The following is a 21,807-nucleotide window of genomic DNA, read 5'->3' on the forward strand; positions in this document are numbered from 1 at the left end:
TCCCCGGGGAGGGCAGCGGCCGCTCGGGAGGCGACGGCTCAACTGCACCGCCCCGGCGGCGGCCCGGGCTGCCTCCACCTCCCCCGAGGCTCCCGCCCCCCGGGGGGCTGGCAGCGCCGGACTCAAGCGGGGCTCGGGGCACCCACACCAGTATTACACCAGCATCTGAGGTGCAGCGGGAGAGGCGGAGCCCCGTCGGGGGCTGTGAGTGTGCCGGCCCCGGCCCTCGCCCCCCCCGCAGCCTGCCCCCCGGCAGAGAAGGCGATGGGGAGCGGAGGGAGGACACGCCGTCGAGCACTCGTCACCTGCCCAGCTCCCTGCCTCAGCTTCCAGCCCTCGCTTCTGCAGGAGGCGAGAAAAAAGCATGCCCACACCGCAGCTAGTTTTTTCCCAACCTATTAATTTGCCTAATAAACACGATTCCAGCTATGTTTTCTTCCTGCTCCTTCCCGATGGAGCTGGAGGAGCAGAGTCCCTTGGCCATAGCGTGCCCTGAGCCTGCAGTGGAGAGGATGTGTTGAGCAATTCACGGGCAGAAGTGACAGACTTTGGCACTAGGTGCTTTCGGCCCCTAGGTTAGATGCTGCATGGCATGTGGCAGAGGTTCAGCAGCGATGCACAGCTGCCTCGGGCTCCTGCAAGGAGCCTCTCTGGCTTTTGTACACAAGAAATTTTGTTGAGCTGGACGGTTCACAGCAGGAGATGGATACCTGAGAGGGAAGGAGCTTACATGAGCCTGCCTGCAGCTACAACATGGGACGGGGGAGAGGAAGGCCCAAATTCCCAGCCTGTCCCTGTCCTTGTGGCAGGGGATGACCACAAATGTGACTGCAGCTGCATTTACCTCGGTCTCCTCATTCATAAAACAAGGGTAATAATCCCAGTGCTGGCAAGAGCTGGATTCTTAGTGAGTGGGACCAAGGGAGAAGTGGGAGCCATGGTCCCCAAGACCCTTGCATCTCTGCCCAATGATCCTGAGGTACCTCCTCAGGGCTCTGACATTTTGCCTGCAGTGGTGTGATCACTCTATTCTGGAGAGATGCTCTGATTTTTTTTACCCCCTCCATTTTTATGTCCATCAGGAGCCACAGTGGCACGAACTTCATTGCTGTTAGCCAGAGTGTTGCTCCAAAGGATGTCATTGCTGGACTGTGTATAACTGAACTCCGTTCGTTAGTGCAGGAAGCAGACTCCACATCAAAAAAAAAAACAAGATCAAAAAACAAGAACAGTCAAAACACCACAATGCTAAATGTGAAATTAGGATTCGTATATTTAGCTAGGCTTTTTTCTGAAAGCAAAAAGATAAACAGGCTCTTGGCACAATATACATAATTCATACTTTAAAAAATAAAGCCTTGGTGGATCATACATTCCTACAGCTAATTACTTATACTACAATAAGAAAAAAAAGCCCCAGTACCACAAAAAGAAAGAATCCCATAGGCTAAAACAGCAGAAAAGCAAGTGTTTCAAATACAGACACAGAAATGAGCTGAAAAAACATTGCTCAGTCCAATTCAGGCTGTAGCTAATACAAATCCTTCAACATGAGCCTCCCATTCCTTCTGCCCTTTTAGAAAAAGGAGCAGGCACTGTCACTGAGCTATACTTGCACTGTAAAAACATCTGCCATGAGATGCTCTATTTATCCTTTCCTCTGCTTCCAGGGTATATGCAGTCTACATGATACCTTAAATGATGCACCATCTTTTAAGAAAACAGCTGCTGGGGCACAATGGTGATGCTTTGGGGAAGGTTCCTCCACTGACAGAGATGGGCACCAAGTACAAAAGGTCTTTCCCATCCCCAGCTTTGAGGGGTCCTGCAGCCTGTGCACCTTCAGGGAATCAATCAAGTGTGTTAAGTGTGTTTTTTAAAATATCCACTTCTCCATGTACATACATACATACACACACACAGACATGCGCAAGTTTAAAATCCTAATAGATAAATAATCTGAACACTTTCAAAGACGATTTTGAGCACAATGTAAAGGAGTTCAGCAGAGATGCAGACAGTACCTGTACAGTAGGAAAGGAATTTACAGAACAGTCAGATGCCTTATTTCTAGTTACCCTTCACTCTTCAGTCATCTTAAAGTGGTGATGAAATTAGTAAACTGACCTCAATGTCAGGGAGATGGGTCATGTGAGTTGAAGCTGAGGATTTCCCCTGTAGGCAATTTAAGTAAGTAAAGAAAACAAATTCAGTTACTCTTTTACTTCCATAGTCCAGTTTCTTGAAAACTCTTAATCCCTCTAAATAGCCAGCCTTCACCGGAGTCCTCCCTCAAAGCTCAGCTGGACAAAAGCTAAAATGTATCACGTATGGGGGAAAAGCTCAGCAGGACAAAAAATTTAGAGGCAAACACAAAACTCTCAAACTCTTTGGCCTTTTTATCGCTTAGCAGCAAAGCAGAACACAAGGACACTCTCTTCCATGCCATGTCCCTGTTAACAGATTACCACAGGTGTTTTCTTAATTGCGATGCATTGGAAAATACAGAAGGTTTGATGGCACCACGTTCCCTCCTTTGTGGTGTTTCTCCGTTGCTGATACGCTGGTGACCTGCAACTCTTACCACATGGCAAGATGAAGCAGAGCTGTGTGGGAAAAAAACCTGAACTGCTGGCAAAAATTACATCAGTCAAAACTCTACACCTAATGCACTCTGTCATTTATAATCATGCTAATAAGGCACCAGTGAAGGGCTGTCAGCATTATAAAATATCAGGGCAGCAAATAAGTCCAAATTCTTCCAACCCTGCTCCCAGCTGCGTTCTCAAGGACTTGATTTTGCAGGTGTATCTGCAGAGACAGGAGTCCAGGATGATGTTGTATGGTTACTGTAGCAAATAAATGCAGGGTCTGGGGTTTTTTAAATAGATCTATTTTTTCCATGCAAAATTATTTGCAAAACTTCTTGCAGCACTACTGCTGCAAAAGCACAAAGGAGATACTCCAAGGTGAAAGGATTCACACTACTTAGAAACCTCTTACCTGTGTTTGGCTAATTGCCTGCAGGTATGATTGCAGAAGGATGCAGACTTGGGATGTCCAGATGATTTTTCTTGTATTAAAACCCTGCACTCTTTGCTATTCAGTAATCAAATGGAGGCCATATGATTCAGGGTGCTTCAGTTCAAATCCGAATTCAGGCAGCATTTCAGGCATCTTCATTTTTGGGCTTCCAACTTTTTCTCTGTCATCCCTTTTCCCCTCTGCCTGCAGACATGCACCCCTGCTCCAAGATTTCCCGTCATTGCTATTATTAAGAGAGTTTTGCACAGGAACACTGCTGTGATCAGGCAGCTGTGGCTCTCCATGCCCGATCCCTAGATCTTTCTTTGCCTGTGCTACATTTCTAGCTAGAGTAGTGAAAAGTGCCCAGTACGTATCAGTCCAGAGAAGTTTAAGTGCCGCAACAAACGTATTTGCTGGATTTCCAATCTCTGACATAGCTGTTTCAGGAAAGAGCCAAAAGTTCCCATCCCATGGGATTTAGGAGCCACAGTCCAGACACCACCGGGAAACACAGTGCAAGCAGCTTTAAATCTCCTACTACTAGTACAACAATCTGTCACTGGAAAGCACAAAGTCTGTGTAAGTTCACTTTACCAATGAAAATGTATTAGAAAAGAGGCTGACATTAACCTGGTAGCAGCAGTTTTATGCTGCATATGGTGTCCTTTGCCCCCACCATTGCAGCCGGACCTGGTCCATGATCCTGTCGCCAAGACAAATTCAGGAAAACTCCAAAGCTGCCCCTAACCACGTGCTTTGACTGACTCAGCAGAAAAGCAGCCCTGGGTCCACACCTGATCCAGAGCAAATTTGTACTGTTAGATGACTTGGTGGTCTGGAGAGCTGAGATTAATGACTCCGGGAGCATGGCCTTGGACAGCAGCTGAGGGAAGCCTGGGAGGGGATGTGAGAAGAGCTGCTCCCTCCCCCTGGGGCACAGGGAAATCTTGCTTTGGGGAGCCGTGGGGCAAGGGTCTGTCGAGGAATGAGAGGGAACTTGGAAGGCAGGGAAGGCAGATTTTACGAGTGAGAGTTGTATTGGTGTAAGACAAATGGGGGCCTTTGAAAGCCCGCCCTGATGCTGAGAGGAGAGGAACGAGGCCACCACTTCCTCGTGCTGGGCTGCATTAGAATTGAAAACAATCACAGCAGTGAAACAAAACCAGCTCAGCTGAACAGATGCAAATCCAGTGGCAGACACGGGCTCAAACCAGGTCAAGCTGCACCCATGCAAATTATGGGTTACCCCAGAGCGCGCCGTGTCCACACCGAGGGTGTGTGCTGGTGTGCTGCCAGAATGACCTGAACTCCAGCCTGGGTCCAGGCTGTGGGGCAATGCTTGCCCCGGGGGGGAGCCTGGCAAACTGCCCCATGCAGGCACCGTGAGGCTCTCCCGCAAGTCCCCTCACCGAGTGCCAAGTGCATCTCTCCTTGGAGACTCTGCCCATACAGCTATGCAGCAAAGCTGCAGAGAGAAGACTAACTAGCCCGAGGGGAGATTTGCCAGTATAGCTAGACCGATAAAGCACTCCTCTTGTGTAAACACAGAATACACCAGCTAAAGTGCTCTTCTGTCAGCATAGCTTATCCCAGCATAGTTTCGCCAAAGGAATCCTCGCTTGCGTTTCAGCGAGACTGTAAATCTGTTGTAGCGTGGTTAGGAGCCGCTCAGAGCAACATCACTGCAAAGAGCACAGATCTCTTTACCAGTTCAAGTTTGTTCCCAGGTTTCCCAGGCACTGTGTTGTTCTCTGCTGGGGCAGGTATTGTCTGCTCTTTCCCAGCCAGCATATAAAGCCACCACAGCCACCACGGTGGCCAGTGAAACATGGCCATGAGGCCAGGGTCCTCCAGAGCCCCCAGTGTCCTGGGAGCACCCAGGCTCCTGTCCATGCCCAGGGCACCAGTTGCCACTTACGCCCATGGCTTCTTCCAGCAAAGCCAGCCAAACCTCGTCAAGCCCGCAGTGCCTTCTGGAGCCCAAACCTGGCTCTGCTTAATAATGGTGGTGTGTAAATAGTCACAGGGAGGCTTTGCAATGAATGGGAGGGAGGGATGAGTTCATGCTTCTGCAGCCACAGCTGTTGGCCAGTGGTGGCTTCCTGGGAGACTGGGCAAATGACCCCCAGCCCATTGACTTGCCTATATAAAACTCTGCACTAACTGGGGAGGGAAGGGTCCAAGTACTTGCTCTTTTAAATCCTGAGCCCTCCCTTCCTAAAAGAAATGCCTCAGCTCCTTTGGAGAGCGTGTTGTCCCCATGAGCCTGGTCAGTAGCGAGGACCATTATCTGCACACAAGCAGGGGACAATTTACATCTTCAGCAGTTTCAGACCAGCTGAACATCTGCCACGCTCTGCTGGTCTTCTCCAGCTCTGCACTACCTCTGCACGTACGCAGCAAGCCGTCTCCCTGTCCCAAAGTCTAGGGACGCGGTATTTCCTTGTTTATAGTGGGGAAGCAGGAAACACGGAAATGTAAAGCATATCTACAAGCTACAAACACCTCCAGCTTGCCCTGCCCCCGCCCCAAGCTGGCCAGATGTGATCTGGGAGCTCCAGGAGCCCTTGCAGCACCTGGGACACCAATTCCCTCCCGGAGCAGGCACACTGGCTCCGTCAGAGCAATGGCTGGCGGCCTCCCAAACCCACTGACACATCGCGCCAGTTCAGAGCAGGCAAGGAGAAAGCTCTGCTCTCTGCAGGCATGCCCAAAGGGTCTTGCTCAACAGAGGAAGGTTGTGATGGCAAAGAGGTGATGCCAGCTCTGCCGAGACCTGGGCTGCAACCACAGCCTCATCTCATCCCTCGGACATGGGAAGTCCCTGGGCGGAGGCTGCGGGCCCTATCGCCCTGTTTAAGCTCTGCAAGTGGATTGTGGCACATGGCTCCCCATGCACACACCTCGCCGGCGGGACTGGACCATGCCAGAGGCCTTCAGGCTCCAGTCTCAGGACAGTCTACCTGAAGCGTGCAATTGATGCTCCTTGTAATTTTACCAGAGCTGGTGCCATTGCAAATGCCATTCTTATCTACCTAAGTACAGATCCTCGCTTGAATTGTTAACAATGTCGTGTAGCAATTTGTTACATAAGCTCATTAAGTTTTTTTAATGTATCTATGTTAATAGGAACATAAATATGGAAATCTTAATTTCAAACCTGTTTCTGAAAGCATTAGCTGGGAAACTAGTCTGAGAAAAAGCAAACATGACCCAGGAATACCCAGGGATTTATTCAGGGTTTAGGTATCACTGTGACGAACGGAGCAGGAATGGGGCTGTCAGGATGCCCGAGTTACGCTCCTCGCTAATCAGCTCTGTGGCCCTTTTTAAAAGCACACTTTGTATAGAAAAACTTCAGTTACTTTGCACTGTTCTTCCTGTCCTTAGCTGTGCTACAATGACAGGCTACTTTTATTTCTATTATTTCTTCCTCTTATTGCAGGTGGATGATTAACACAGATAAAGGACTCTGGTTCTCCACAGGAAACAGTGATGTTGACTGCTGCCCAAGCATTCCCAAAGAACAAATGTAAACAGCAAAATGCATTAAAAAAGGGTTCAGCTGTATTTAATCCATATTCATTTGCAGCATCATTTATAGCAGTAAATACTTTTTCTGGTGTATTTGTGTTTGGCTTGACCTCTTTAATTTGGTGGTGTAACATGGGAGAACATTTACACACCTCATGACCCTGCCCCGAAGGAACAGGCCAGTTACGGAGCTCAGACCAGGCTCATCTGCTCTGGTCCCTCCACGATAGCTTCACCAGGAGCAGCTGTATAAGCTGTGTTCATTGTAGAGGCACATGAGATACGTTTATACTGCTATCGATACATCACCACACACTCTCAGTACCTGCAGATGGAAGTTAATGTTACATCACAATGGTATGAAGTTAGCTGCTCTGTATTAATTCTCTGTGTGAGGCTGTGCTTGTCCATGTCCACATTGAAGCAAATTCCCTCTGTTGGTTCAATTTTATTATATTTTTTAAGGGGTGAATTGGCTGGAGTACTGGCAAAGTACATACTAGAGCAGGACAAAACGTCATGCTGGTGTACACGCTACACAATGTGCTCCATCTCGGCAGAGATAAACGTGTCCTTGCACTGCTGATGCTCATCGGATGCATGACGCTGGACACTCGGCAGTGCCCGGATCCACTTATAGCAAATGCGGCCTCAGGCTGCTCTTCTGTGGGCAGCTGCACCAACGCAGCTCACCAGTGCGAAAAGGCGGGGGGGGCTTTCTCTTTCATCGCTTTCTGCTCCCTGTTTTGGGCTCCCAGCAGCGGGATCCAGCTCTTGGCACTTCTTGGACCCCTCCAATGCAACGCTTTTGTTGTGTGAATTTTCTGCCAGATCAGTGACTTAACGTGGCCCACGGAGGACTCCCACGGAGACCAGACACCCAGTAGCTAGCTCCAGCCCTCAAACCCTCCTGCTCTACCGCGGTTTCTGCATTGCTTTCCCATGCCAGCCACCCAGCACATTAAAATGCACTTCCCTCTCCGTTACGTTCCTCATCAGGCAGAGAGGGAGGCTGTTTCTAAAACTCAGCTTTTTTAACAAACCTTTCAACATGCCACAACCATTGTAAAACGCCTTGGATAGGGAGTGTCCCTCATGAAAGATATGTATATATTTTTATATCTATAGGCCACAGCATTGGTGCCAGGCTGTCCTGGCCGGCAGATGAGGTTGGGTGAAGGACTGGGAACTGCTCCTGCTCTCCCACAGCCCCTGCCAGGCCAAGAAGACACCTTGGCTCAGCCCAAGGCTGGTGTTGATTCAAGCCAAGGGTTCATTGTCTGAGACCAGGAAGAGTCACAGGGAGGGAATGGGCTGTTCAAGCCCTTTCCATCATTCCCAGCTTTTATAAGCTCTTCCTGACGCGGTGGCATTGCTTGGAGACACCTGTCCTTAAACCCAGCCATTTCTAGCCATTGTATTTGTGAAAAACTTTCCTCTCGGTGTGTGGGGCTGGAGGCCCCATTCCCGAGCCCAGGGGCAGACACTGGGCCTCTGCATCTCACTGCCGGCCTTTCACATGCAAATGCTGCCAAGTGCTCGGCAGCCCCCACCCCTCCAAACGGCCATCTTGTGTCATTGACATTGATTGTGAAATATTTCAAGTCGTTAATTAGGCAATAATGACCAATGGGAAGGGCATTTCCTGGCTGTTAACTGGAGACTCCTGACCTCGAGGTCAGTATCAATCACCCAGGAATTATTAAAACGTGGAGGAGGAGGAGGAAAGCAAGCCAAGGAGAGCAAAACCCCTCACCTTGTAGGGTGGCGAGTGCCCCTCCATTGCACAAGCCAGCGGGGAAGGGCAGGAACCTGTGCCCGAGCTCAGGCTGCAGCTCCCTGGGGTGTTCTGGTCTCTGCCCCTCTCTTCCAGTTGACTTTCATTTCCCAGTTAGTCTCTGTGGTCATGAAGAAATGGGACGTTAAATATTCAAAGATTATCTTTTTTTTTTTTATGCTGCTAAAATGTGAAGATGCAATTAGCAATGACTGGGCTCCTGCTGGGCCTGTATGTACTAATCCCTCCCCACTTCTAAAGGGAAGATGTACACCTACTCTTCTGCTTTAAAATTGGGACCTTTCTCCCATTTAACCCTGGTGCTCGCCCTGCTCTCCCTTACAGGTGGCTGCATTTCAGTCCAATGGCTTCCCCGGGTTAATTAAACTAATGTGAATTACTGTATTTCCTAAGGGGTGACCATATGAAATACTGTGTTTTTATTTCTACAGAGCAGCTACCTCTGGGTAGAGGGTTGCCAGCAATGCATTAACCTCTTCTGCCTGGCCCTGGGCCGCGTCTGAAGGACAAGTAGCAACAAAAATTAACATCCCCATGCCCTACTTATCCACACAGAATCTGGCAAATAAACTGCACTCCAAATGTACTTGAAAGTGAACGAAGAGCCAAAAGAGAGCAAAGAACCAAACACCCCCCTCTTTTCCTCGCAGGGAGGATGCTATTGCTGCCTGGGTGGTGGCCCAGTCACTTGTGTTGATACCCAAGTCACCGGCTCAGACAACAGCAAAGGGCCAGAAGCCTGACACTACGGCTGGGGGACTCTCCCTCCCTCATCCAAATCCTGCACGTTTTTCAAACTTTTCTAGGCGAACGCCCTTACGATGGTACCTTGGTAAACACAGGCAATAAAAAACCAAAAGAAAAAAAACAGCATATGAGCATGTGTGTAATTGTTAAAGGCAGAGCTGCTGCAGCTGTTTGCTCACGTATGAAGTTGTCTAGAAAGATTTGCCCATTCCTGAGGACCTCCATGGGTGACTGCTCTGAGACATCTTCAGACTAGTAGTAGTAGTAAGTGGTCATACACAGACGATTAAGGACTAGATAGGATGCTTTAAATTCACATCCTTAACCCAAAGTAGCTTCTGTGGTCAAGATTAGCTTTTGGCTAAGGAAACAGTGGAAGGATAATGGTACAGAGGAAATTGTCAGGTTCAGAGCTTTGAACGTTCAGGCTTTTGGGGAAAAAAATAAAATTACCTAAAAGCTTGGCCGAAAGTTTGCGCAGTCTTTTTTTGTTGACCTATCCTTGGCAGATCTGCAGATAGACAAGGATTACTGCACCCTGCTAGAAGCAGGTAGAGTGGGGCAGCACAGAAACTCCATCCTCAGCAGCCTTGGGGAGAAGATGACAACCCACGGATCCTTCGGCACCGTCAGCTTTGTTCTGCAGCCTTACCTACAACGTTCCTGAACTCTACCCATGCTCCCAAACCAAGCTACGATCTTGGGCAAAAAAGGAGGTATGAACACAGAGAAAGTCTCACCTCCATTACAAAACAAGCGGGTTAGCACTGGGTACCGCAGGTGCTCTCTACCTGTGGCCAGTTGGAACACTCTCCCTGGAACGTTTCCCATCAACCAGTCGCCAGATATAATATTGAAAAGCTAACCCATTCAAGCAAAAAGATTTTTATTTTTTTTAACATTGTGTTTCCTATTCCTTTTTGCCCGAGGGATGCTCTGAACAGCCCTGTTTAATATGCACCGTATCCAAATGATCTGTCAGATCACCTCACCTGGATGCGGGCGCGAGTCTGGGTGTTCCTCTCTTTTCCTGTCCAGCTTCATCTCCCATTCCCAGAAAAAGCAGGTAAGTCCTGTTATCCTGTCTGGTGAACCCTGATTATTTACTGTGATTTTTCAAGCCAATCATGATATGTTGGCCCCAGAAGTACTAGAATATGAGTGGCTTTTCTGGATCACTTCTTGGGGATCAAAATTCACTCGTTTTTTTTCCCCGGGTGATATTATTCCGTTGGGTGGGTGTGTTAAACCAGCAACACCAGCAGGAGAATGAAAGGACCTGTTATACCCTGGTGCAAGGAGGTTTTCCCATTCTTCATGAGGAGCATAAAGCCCTTGAAACTTATGAGGAATCATACAAAGCAGGATTTATATGCAGCCTAGATTGATGAGCTATGTTATGTTACCTTTTAAAAAAATCACAAAGCGATCCACACCCAGCACAAATCAGGGGAATAAAGGCTTTTAACAGACAGCTGCTGCTTGTGAATTCTTTAAAAAAATATTCCATCCTGTCTCTACAAAAGGTTGGTGAGGATTTTACAAACGTCCTAATCCCCCTCTAATCCTTTAAAATGCCAAGCTGTGATCGCACATGCTGTTTTGTGATTATGTGTCTTCAAGGGCTTGTTTAGATACTTATTAAGAGATACCAACTCACTTTTGTCATAGAAAGCCAAAATTGTTTGATATGTTTTGGTTGCACTTTACATTCTTCTGAAAAGAAACATCAGGTCTCCTTGGAAAGGCAAGCCATCGCCATCCTCTCTCACGCCACCGCCACAGCTTTTGGGGACAACCAGGAGCTCTTCTCCATGGAGGAGGCCACATCCTTCAAGTTTGTTGAAGATGCAAGCAGAGAAATGCTCCTCTCCTCGCTCCCTGCCTCATCTTCTCCTTTGCAAGCGGGGGTAGCAATGGCTCATCTAATTTTTAAAAACATTTTAGGACCTACATAGAAAAGGCTCTGAAATATTATTACAGTGTTTGGTGGTGCCTTTAGCAAGCACTTAATGGAGACTATGGCTGTTTTAAGTTCTGTGTGATATTTCTATGTGCGCAGATAACCAGGGCAGAGCCGACTCTTAACTGCTCATATATGTTTAATTAGAGCTGCATTTTTAATCCTTTTAATTTGTATCTCTTTCTTAATAACCTCAGCTTGGCAAAGGTTGAAAAGGAGTAAGTTTCATTTGAATATTGGGTAAAACTTGGTAACAGCAGAGCAGATTGTTTAGCAAAAAGGTTACAGCATGTTCTTTAAAGACTATTCGTAACAGTTTGGCTCCATTAAACTCTGCAGCTAGCTAAGCCTGTGTTTTTAACCTTTGAAAATAATTTCAGAGAAGCTTAATAAAAATACGCTGGAGCTCAGTATATCATCCAGGCTTCTTGCTATGGGAAGTTTTAACCTTATCAATGGGGTGTTATTTGCCTGCAATCTCAAGGCAAGTAAGATCACAGCAACATCGATTAATTTTTGCAGAGCAGTTCTGAAATCTTAATGCAATCATGTTATAAATTCATATTTAGTTTTGCCCAAAAGGAGAAAAAGTCATTGCAGACTATTGCAATACCTGCTGATGAAACATCCTCAGAGGTTAAAAAAACCTACAGGAATGCTCCAAGCTGAATTAGTGAAAATAGTTTCGATAATCTCCAAACCTTGAACCCAGAGCTAACAGAGAGGAATGAACCTATTTCACAAGCACTTGCTGCTTTGTTTCAGATAAATTTGAAACTTAATTTCAGAAGAAAGACCTGTCATTAAATACAGTGTAACTTTAAAAGATGAGCAGATAAAATCAGCAAGTTTTAGTCGTAAATGCTATCATGAATCTTACCTAACATACTGGTGGACCTCAGCCCCAGTCAGTATCACAGGAAGACAGACCAGATTCCTCAGCCAGACAGCTTCTGGTTTAGAAGAAACAAAGTAAAGAGATCACATAAAACCACAGTGACTTTCCGAGTGACATTTTGGATGTATTCTGTGGCACAATCTGTTTCTTGACCGTTTTGCTGTGCCATCAAAATCCAACGTTTTGGTGTTAAAAATGACTACACTGGAGAATTGTCTGTGCCCTTCAGACAATAACCATTCAAACTCCATCTAGAATACACAAACAGATATTTGCTGGTCTTGGTGTATCCAGCTAACTACTAATGGAGGCCAGTTCTCAGCATGTTTAATTTTGGTGATCTCCAGACACTTTCCAGCAGATGCTAGGGATCACTGTATAGTGAATAAAAGTTTATTTTTCTTTGTTATCATGCACAGGTCACTTGGAAATAGCCCAGGAATCCCCAGAGGCTGCTGTAGCTGGCTGGAAAGCACCAGCGTAAATTAAAAAAAGGCCAAGTGTAAAAGGAATGGCTTCATTTATGCTTTGGCAAATTGCAGCATCCTTATCCTCAGGACAACTATCGCGCCAGCAGCAACAACACAAGCTTACAAACAAGCTCATTTTTTCATTTCTGAAGATGTAAGGAGATAGCCCAATTCATAGTCAGTCCTCAACTTCTACTGTTACTACCCAAGTCACTGCACTGAAACTGCTCACCACTCCTTCACTTTTGATGTGATTCAATATGAATTCTTGTTCCAGCTGCAGAAGGCTCACTATTACTTTCAGACAGCATTCCTTCCCCTGCGAGTGCTGATGCCTATACTTAAATTAAATATAAAGGCATGTCTCTGCATGAAACTTGTTGCAGCTGTTGCATATCTGCATTAAGTGATCTTCAACAGTCGTGCGAGCAGCGTGTCTGCACCACTTTGATTCTCTCTGACTACTCCAATTTTGCCTCGGATTGTTGTGGCCACATAGCACTGGGATGTTTTGAAATCAATAATCGGTGCTCTGGTCAAACTTCTTGCTCAACATTGCTCCATGTCTGTGCTGTCCGTGTTTGATGGGATATTTCATGCTGGGTATTATATGATACTTTCCAGAAGGCGTCAGAGTTCTCAGATGGAATTATATAGTTTTCATAATTCCTTTTGTTCATCCCATCACTCAGTTGTTTTCATATGGACCAATTTCTGACATTGTTGAAGAACAAGGATAATCCTTGTGATCATGAAATGCCACCATCCAGAAAAGGACACAGAGCTTACCACACCAGTGGAGGGTTGCAGTGTCTTTGTGCAGAGGGATATAGGGTTATTGATACTTGCAAATAACCCTGCTTCCGCTTCTACTAGGAAAAAACTAACTAATGTGGTTCTGAGCGTTCAACAGTCAAGGAGAACTTTTCATCAAAGATATAAATCTCAGAGGGGGATTTTCCCAATAAGACACACTGCTACCACGTGGATAGGGACTGGGCCAATGAATATACTTCCTCAGGAGGTAGCAAGTGGTATAATCCTATCTGATGTCCTTGTGTTGGGGTGCAAAATAGTGTGTGACAGACACAGTACCTTCAAAATTACACATTTGCATGTGCAGGGGCTCAGAGTTGTGTTCTGCCTTTCTAAGTACAGGTAGCGGTAGACTGTCTGGTCCTTCTGGAGTGAAACAGCAAAGGTTTTCATTATTCTGGTTGTTTGGCAGTGGAGAAATAGTCCATCTCTGGCACAGCTGCACTGACAAGTGTTTCCCCAAGAGAAGTATCCAGTGCAGAGGTAACCTGACAGCAACATGGGCTGTCCCTCGATCACACTGGCAGTTGCTCCTAAGGACCTGCCTGTGTCCTTTCTGCTGTTCACCTTTTCCACTGTACTTCCAAAATCTGTACTGCAGCTGTCTACCCTTCTCAGTGATACAAATTCTTTGAATACCTACCTGCCTTGAATTGCTTTTCTAGCAACATTATTTAGACTAGCATTCAAACCAACGTTATCAACTACATCTGAATCAGAGCACGATGGCAGCTGTTAGGGAAGAAATGGGAGGATGACATTCACTCATTCACCCAGCCAACAGTGCTAAACCACTGTCTTTCCTTATTTTTTTATTTTTTTTTTAAAGCAATTCAAGTGCTGAGTGCTGGAATCTCTCACAGACACAGCCCAGCTTCTCCTGGTAACAGCAAATCCTGCAGACTTCCCAAAGTTTGACCTGGAACTGCTCTGACTCTGCAGCACCTCTACCAGAGCTGCCAGTGCTCCTCATCTCCAAGAGAAACACACACTCCTACTTTACTGCTAAATCAACTCAACCAAAGCCCATTTCCAAAGCAGGTTGATAACATGTACTCAAATAGGAGAGGGTTCACATCAAGCACTGGTTCTAGATGTAAATGTCTTCAGTTTGAACACAAAACAACCTACAAGGATGGGAAGGGAAGATAATCACCACTGGCTGTGAGGGGTATGGGCAGTCCCAGCAAAAATGCAATCTGCTTTCAGTGGCAACGTGACTTCCACCAGGACAGCAGGCTGGTAGGGCACACTGTCCTTCCAGGATTGTGGTGGGCTGCCGCTGAGCAGAAGGCTGTTTGCTCAGACCTCTAAGGCCAAGGGAAGATGGAAGCAAAATTTACCAAACCGTACCATAACTGTGGTTATCACATGTGGTCAATGTGAAGGAACATGGTAAAAGCAGAGCAAGTGCCTCCCTAGTGCCCAACTGCCTGAAATGGTCTGAAACCACACGCTGATGCCAACAGCTTTAGTAGGATGTCAACCTTGCAAGCGAGCCAGATCATTGTGCCATCTTCTCAAAAAAATCCTTCTCTGCCTTTGATATGTTAATCCTGCATAAGGCAAATTCTCCCATTAGAATATAGTCCATTCTGGTCTCCATGCAATCTACATTATCCAGTTCAAAGTTAAATTAAAAATCCCAACCTGTGTGAATGTTGCAATCACATTATGAAATCTGTAAATCTATTTTTAATGTCTTAATGCTGCTCTAGCTGAACAAGGCAAATAGACTGCTGCATTGCATTTGGTTGACACTTTTTTAGATTCTCATGCACTAGTTAAATATTCACTCTGCAGTGTTTGCATTTCCAGTACTGCAAGACCCTAAAATAGAAGACAAGTTTTTCTTTCCCTCTTTTGGTTTTAAAATTCCAACTACGGGCAACTTGACTTGGGGTTGTCTCCAACTCAAATGTGGAGTACTAACATTGCAAGGAGAGCTGCTGAAAACATTTCAATGTAATACAGATGCCAGAAAATAGGATTTAAATCCCAAACACACAGCTATTTGCAGAGTTTTAGGGGGTGATGGAATAAAATATTTTATTTAATTTCAAATTTAAGATACACTCAATGTTAATTCTGTGAGTACCTTGTTTTTAGGAGAGAAAATATTTGAACATAGCTGGAACAACTCAAGCAATGGGCCCAGTTCAACTACCCCAAATCAACATTTTACAGAACATTACTTCGGGGAGCAGTTTGTGCTTTTCATTCTGATCTGAAATGGAAACAAGCTCTGAAGCACTGGAATTTTCTGTGGAACAAACCCTCTATTTTCTGACCAACTGTCTTTGAAAAATCAGTGTATTAAACAGTCAAATAAATCCTGTGGTTTTCACTTGAGAGTCATCCTATTAAAAGATGGGCACTCTTTCTCCAGTCTTCGCCCTCTAGAGATGTTTCCCCCCTTTTTGCAGCCCATCTTTTCGTTACTATTAGTATTTAACCAGTCACAATTACGACGCATTCCCTGATATTAAGTGCATACAAACTACATACAGACGAAAACGACTGAGAAGGAAGAAAAGGACAATAGAGACAGTAGATTTGTCCCGTGATGGCAGATTCTTCAGGGCAGTCACTACAGCAAACCTCTGTGCTACCCAGATGGCACCCAGCAGCTTTCTGCACTCCGGACCCCTATGCAATGCCATAACATCATCTGCTTATCCTTAGAGGGAGTTGCAGGAAATCAGCGCACAACTCTGGAGGTGACAGAAGGGAGAGCGTCAGCGGTGCTGGTGTTATCTATAGCCATTTATTAAGCTGGGGAAATGGAGATGACTTACAGCACAGTTGGGGTGTTTCAGAGACTTTGGGCAGCAGAGGAAGCGAGCAAGAACGTCTGGAAGGGGAGCAGTTGGGCTGGGGCTTTGCGGAGATGCCCCACGGGGCTCCGCTCCGCGCTGCCCCCGGGCCGGGCTGCCCCGGCCCCCCCGGGCTTCTCGCCCCGGCCCCCCCGGGCTTCTCGCCCGCTGCAGCCCAGCAGTCAGCGGGTTGGAGCCCAGCCTTTCTCTGGGCTGTACTTTTGGTGCCACCGCATGGAAAACATCACCAAGTGCAGCCCGTGTTTAGTCGCTGCGGTATTTTGGCCCAAAGCCAAAGGTGGGGGGAAGGAAAAAAGTCTTAAGGAACAGATACAAGTTTAGTGACCCAACCTGCTGCGGTTTCAGCTCCGCAACCGCAGCGCCTGTTCCGAGGAGATGCGTTTCACAGCAGCAGCTCTCCCAGCCGGGGATGCTGCAGAGGCACCTATGTCCGCCCGCTGCTTTGGAGACCCGCTCACCGGGAGCACACCCTCGCGTACGTTTGCAGGTACTTGATCTCAGGCACTTGGGGGGGGGTGTGTGCCACTGAATCTTCACCCATTCAGTCAAATTCCGGCTCTTTCCTGCGGTTTTTAAACAGGGGAGTGCTGGGATGGTTCTGCCTATCGACCTTGCCCTGCGCAGCTGGCGGCAGCCGCTGCAGCCAGTCCGACGGGTATGTTTGAGGCTGTTTAATGATTCCTTAAAGAATGGAAACATGCAAACCAAATGAGCTATGAGGAGCTTAAATCTCAATGGGGAAGTAAATGGCTACAGCTTAAGAGATCCAACCAGCCCAGCATGCCCGCTGCTGACCACAATTCAAATGCAAGCAGATTCTGTTTCACTGAATTAAACAAGAGTGCTTGTTCAAATATTAGGAAAGCCAAGAAAAAACGTTCTTGGAGAAACAAATCCTGCTGTGCTGGATCAGCTCCATGGACTAACTAACCCGGGATTCTGTTCTAGGAGTCACCACCATCAAATATCTCTGAGAAAGGTGCAAGATGCAGACACCTCATCTCATCTCCAAACCGTAGGGATGGTAATACTTACGGGAAACAATTACGGTAAGACTAGCTAGGTTCTTAAATATATAAGTGGTCATCATGAAATATTAGGGTTCAACTTCATAAGCCTGACCGGACAATGCAGTCTTAATGACCGGGTTTTCATCTTTGTTGGTGTGATTTGTCGGTCTCAGTCAGATCCCAGCAGGGGAGAGGAGAGCCAGCTCCAAGGGACAGTTACGGGCTTACTAAAAATACATGCCACCACACTAGGAGCAGCACGTTCTCACAAGTAACTCGCAGTGAAAGCCTGGCTGGCAGGAGCCGCTCCTGCAGGGCTGGGACAGCCAGGACGGGAGCTGGGACCCGGCGCTGGCAGCGCTGGACGTGGAGGGGAGTCTTTGGGGGGCGAGGAGAGCATATGCAGGTATTGCGGTTGGCCTCGGCCAGTGCTAATCATCATTTCCATTCATAAGCATAAAAGAGTCAAGTATTCCCACCCCCCCCTTGCCATTTAAAAAGTATCTGACCTAATTATTACTATCCCTGTTGTGTAAATTCAGCACTTTGTCAGTCTGAATAAATGTACATTAGCCTTAACATGAGTTAAACAAGTTTAAACAATGAAGGAAGCTTTGTAAAGCTCCCTCGCTTTTTAACTTATTTGACACCACACTAAAGAGCCCATTTAGACTAAAGAGTTCAGCACATTTTGGGACCCATTAAATACCCAGGTTGAGACTAGATATTCCCTTTTTCTTTTTTTAATTTGTCCTACCTAGTTGCTAAAGTCAGCATAATTGAGCAATAAGCTGCTTTGCATTTCTTTAGCTTTGTAGGCGAGCTGAAGAAAGCTGCACCCCTCCCGTCCAGCGCAGCCCTTTCAATGCTAATGCGGCAAACCCCACTTATCACTGCGAAGTGGATATTAAGTGATTCCTCAGAGCTACTTTTAATTAAAAAAGAGGAAACTCATGGCATGAAATTGTGACATTCATGACTGCTAGGACTGTCAAATTGTTTCCATTTTAGGCTAATAACAGTTCTTTCCAGAGACAAGTCAGCCTTTCACAGCCCATGGAAAAGCATTCCTTGTCCTCTGTTTACAAATTATACTGTACCCTGATAGGGACATTTTCCATCCCCCAAACGTAATAATTCTTAAGACAGCCTCATACAGTGGGGAAATAACTTACATGGGAGAGAAGGGAGTGCAAGACTGGCCATCCATCCAAGGTCACAGAAGGAAGAGGGAAGCACCTTCCTTCCAGTAACATGGAAAGGAAAGGTTGAACATCTTGATGTCCTCCACTGTGGATACAACTCTGCTCTTTAAAAACTGCCACAGAGGGAGTAAAATAAGTAATCTGCACAGTGACAAGCTACGAGCCTGTCCTGACTCAAACTGCCATCAAACTCAGGATGTGGCCTGGAAGATGGAGAAAGTTCAGCTGGGTGCAGCAGCCCGTCTTGGCTGCGTAACAAACACAAATCAGCCCTAAAGAGCAAACAGGGCTGCAAAACCAGAGCATGGATCACCCTGATCCTTCCCCATTCCCTGCTCTCCTGATCAGCATCAAGCAAAGCACTGTCTAATTCCTGTAGGCAGCAGAAATGAAGGAGGCAAACGAGAAGGAACAAAGGAAAAACTGGGTGAAAAAAAAAAACAGTGATGCAGTCTGACAGATGAATGCTTCTACAAGGGGAAGGGGTTGTTTGTCACCAACTCACACCCTTAACTTTTGAGAAAACCTCTCAGAGGTATCGCAAACACTACACAAAGGTTGAGTTCTGCTGGATGTGTTACCAAGAGCTGGTAGGGCAACATTTTAAAGACAGAATTTCATTTTATTCAATGTCATAGTGAGACTGGTTCTTCCCCAAAAAAGATCTGTGGTCAATTTGCAAATTGAATTCTGTCACTGACCTGTAAGAGATATTTTAATCCACATGAAGTTAAATGCTTGACAAAACCACAGCTATGAAATTGTTAGCAGTACCTCCACAGTAACTGGGCCATTGGATGGATATTTAGATTAAAATCCTGGCTTATAGGCAGAATTCCCATCAATTGCAGATGGATTAGGATTCCATCCCTCTTGCTCATTTTGAAGGTTGGTAAAGTTTAAAACGCAGAAAAAACCCAACTCAATTACAATTTCTAGCTGTCAGGAAGGAATTATATCAGTTCCATCTTACAGAAGGAAATCTGCACTGTCTAGCAGTAATCGGTTCCATATTCGTGAAGCCTTCCAACAAAACACTTTTTGTCTCTGATTTGTATTCATCTTAGGACATACTGATTTCAGACCCTCTGTGGATTGTAATGTATAAACAGCCCTTTTATTTTTAAATGCAACTAAGAAACTATTTGGCAGGGCCACCGCAATTCTGAATCTTGAGCAAAATATACCAACTGCAACTGGCGTCTAGGCTGTAGAGCAAGCAAGACAGGACACTTAAAGACAATTGTGTTCGTTCAGTTTAGCTAAGAATAGGACATTACTAAGAAATATTTTAATCTAACAAGCATCATGTTTTAAAGGGAACTTTAAGCTTTTTTTGGTCAATTTGACAGGCATGTGATGATCTCATGGCATGGAAGTTGGAGACCGAAGCAGAGAGGTTCCGAGATTCCAATAAAATCTCCCAACCCTCTTAGCAAACCGCACACATTTTCCCACTGTATGCCTCTCAACTTTTATTCCCATTAAAGATAGTTCTATGATTACTTCTAAAAAAAAACAGTCAAGGGAAAGAAAATTTAACATATCCTTACAGAATGAACTCTGTCCCTTGAAGCTTAGTACTCACTAACTACAGAGTTTTATCAGCAGGACGTCACTAAATTCCAGTCTTTCCAGAAAGATACTACATGCTCCTCCTCTTCAACTCTGCCTTCCCAATGGCTGTTGGGGGCTACTGCTTCTTGTCTGAAGGATTTTAGTCTAATTTTCTAGGGATTCAGGGCTGCTACACCCTCACTTGTACCAGCAACATTACAGAACATTGTTTAATTTCAGCTAAGATTCACGGAGATGTGAAAGCCTTGAAGACATGCTGTTCTCAGAGGTCTTGCGGAAAGAGATGGCTGGAGAGACAAGACCTCCAACAGCAATGCCCTTACGGAGGGCTAGGCTGCAGAGCTCGGCTGCTACCTGCTGGCAGGCTGATCAGCACATACCTCCAGCCAAACTGCTAGTAAAAACACATGGGAAGGAGCCGATGGTACCAGCAGTATGGTGAGGTCAGGAGATGCGCAAAGAATGGAGGTACTAGACGTTAGGGAGTAAAGGGGGGAACTCACATTTTACTGCAGTGTGCAGGAGCCAGGAAAGAGCAATTCACCCCAAACCCACCTTTGTCAGCTCCAGGATGTTAAGGCGTGCGAGGTTCAAGGCGTGCAAGGTTCACTGTCCTCCACGAAGACAAAAAGCCACAGTGTCAGCACCCCTGGTCCTCTTCGCAGGTCAGCACATGGCACAGGTGAGCACTGGTTGGTTTACCAGCTGCAGGAGGGCATTACAGCTCCTCCACAGCACCTGAAGCCAAGGATGCTGTTATGGATCACTGGGGACAAGGGGAAAAAGTAGGTTTTGGATATCCTGTGAAATAGGATGAAATATCACATCTGATCTGGTGCGACTAGGGAATAAAGCTGCAGTATTGAACACCGATGCCAGGCTGCTCTCCGCTGAGTCTGAATGTGTGCACACCCTTAGGTTTTCAGTTTTAGAGGTACCAATATCGAAAGGACTGAATGCTCTGTAAGTGTGCAGAAAGACAGACAGTTCCCAGGGCTGTAAATCAGGATACATAGCTTCACAGTCCCTTTTCACTAGTGCATATCTGGGCCAGGTTTCATGACCAGCATTTGATTATTGGGCCATGTGAAGGAAGTTGTTGAATTTCAGTCCAGTTCCCAGTGGGCAGGTTCCACATCAGAAAAAAAATCCCCCTATTATACAACTGACACTAACTGGATCCTTTTTAAGGTCTTCAGAAGAGAGGCCAAGGCTTGAACATCATGGAAACACAGCTAACTGTGCTGTGAACTCCCCAGAACAGAGACACATGGATGCGATGCTGTGGGAGACTTATGTGACATCTCAAAAAATAAAGGTTTCGGATTCTAAGACTTCTGCAGTCTTCAACTTTCACCAACATTCAAATTCACCTACATTAAAAGAAAATTAAATTGCCCTCCCCCACAAAAAGCAAACCACAATAAAGCAAACATCCTCCAGCAAACTATTTGCTTGAATCTATTAAAACTTGCCAAGTCAACGTTCCAGTCTCAACTGCCTAACCCAGCTGCCAACAACAGAAGTGTCAGTTTTTTGCTCCTCTATTTTACATTAACAAAAGTCAATTGTGGCGATGAATTGCATCACATGCCAACAATATATCACATTCCTTCACAGCTGTTTTTTGTAAAGGGAAGGAAAAGACCTCATCAGTCACTGACAACACTTCTATAAACCATAAACATTTTAAGAACTCCATCCACGAAGTGAGGATGGTAAACTACCAAACAAAATCCTAACAAAGTGGCATAGCACGAACTATCAATTGCAGATAATAAACCCAAGTGTATATGAAGAATCAGCACATTAACCAAACCACAGTAGTCATGAACTTATTTTAAGAGATGAGCAGGTCAGATTGAAAAAAAGAAGTCACTATTATGCCCCAATGAGCAGGAAAGCCTGTTACCAAGGCAGCAGG

This window comes from Gavia stellata, chromosome 20 (assembly GCF_030936135.1).
Source record: "Gavia stellata isolate bGavSte3 chromosome 20, bGavSte3.hap2, whole genome shotgun sequence".
In the NCBI taxonomy this organism is placed as follows: Eukaryota; Metazoa; Chordata; class Aves; order Gaviiformes; family Gaviidae; genus Gavia; species Gavia stellata.